The sequence below is a fragment of the Tamandua tetradactyla genome, chromosome 6 (assembly GCF_023851605.1).
Source record: "Tamandua tetradactyla isolate mTamTet1 chromosome 6, mTamTet1.pri, whole genome shotgun sequence".
NCBI lineage: Eukaryota > Metazoa > Chordata > Mammalia > Pilosa > Myrmecophagidae > Tamandua > Tamandua tetradactyla.
In genome coordinates this window covers 67,143,812-67,144,781 of record NC_135332.1, presented here as the reverse complement: position 1 = coordinate 67,144,781, position 970 = coordinate 67,143,812, and positions in this window count along the sequence as shown.

Below are 970 nucleotides of genomic sequence, written 5' to 3'. Positions count from 1 at the left end.
TTAATTAAAGTACAATGGAGGGGCTGGAGAGAACTGCCTGAAAATGTAGAGCTGTGTTCCAGTAGCCATGTTTCTTGAAGATGATTGTCTAATAATATAGCTTTCACAATGTGACTGTGATTGTGAAAACCTTGTGTCTGATGCTCCCTTTATCTACCTTATCAACAGATGCATGAAAACATATGGAATAAAAATAAATAATAAGGGGAACAAATGTTAAAATTAATTTAGTAGATTGAAATGCTAGTAATCAATGAAAGGGAGGGGTAAGGGGTATGGTATGCATGAATTTTTTTCCGTGTTCTTTTTATTTCTTTTTCTGAATTGATGCAAATGTTCTAAGAAATGATCAAGATGATGACTATACCAAAAAAAGTACTTGGAAATTTATTGCTTTTTTGTATATATGTTATATTTCACAATAAAAAATGTTTTAAAAAATGGGCAAAGGATTTGAATAGACATTTCTACAAAGAAGATGTGCAGATGGCCAATATACACGTGAGAAGAAGTATAACATCACTAGTGCTATTAAGGAAATGCAAATCAAAACCACAATGAAATACCACTTCATACTTGGTCAGATGGCCATAATCCAAAAGACGGATAGCAACAAGTCTTGGCCAGGATATGGAGAAATTGGAACCCTCACACTTTGCTGGTGCGAATATAAAATGGTGCAACCACTTTGGGTAACAACCTGGCAGTCCCTGAAAAATTTAAACGTGGAGTTACTGGAAGATCCAGTACTCTATTTCTAGGTATATGCCCAAGAAAACTAAAAACATATGTTGGTGTGAAAACTTGTACACAAATGTTCACACCAGCATTATTCATAATAACCCAAAAGTGGAAATAATCCAAATGTCCATCAACTGATGAATGGATAAACAAGTTGGTATATCCATGCAATAGAATATTATTCAGCCAAAATAGGAAGTACATGTTTCAACATGGGCAAAACTTGAAA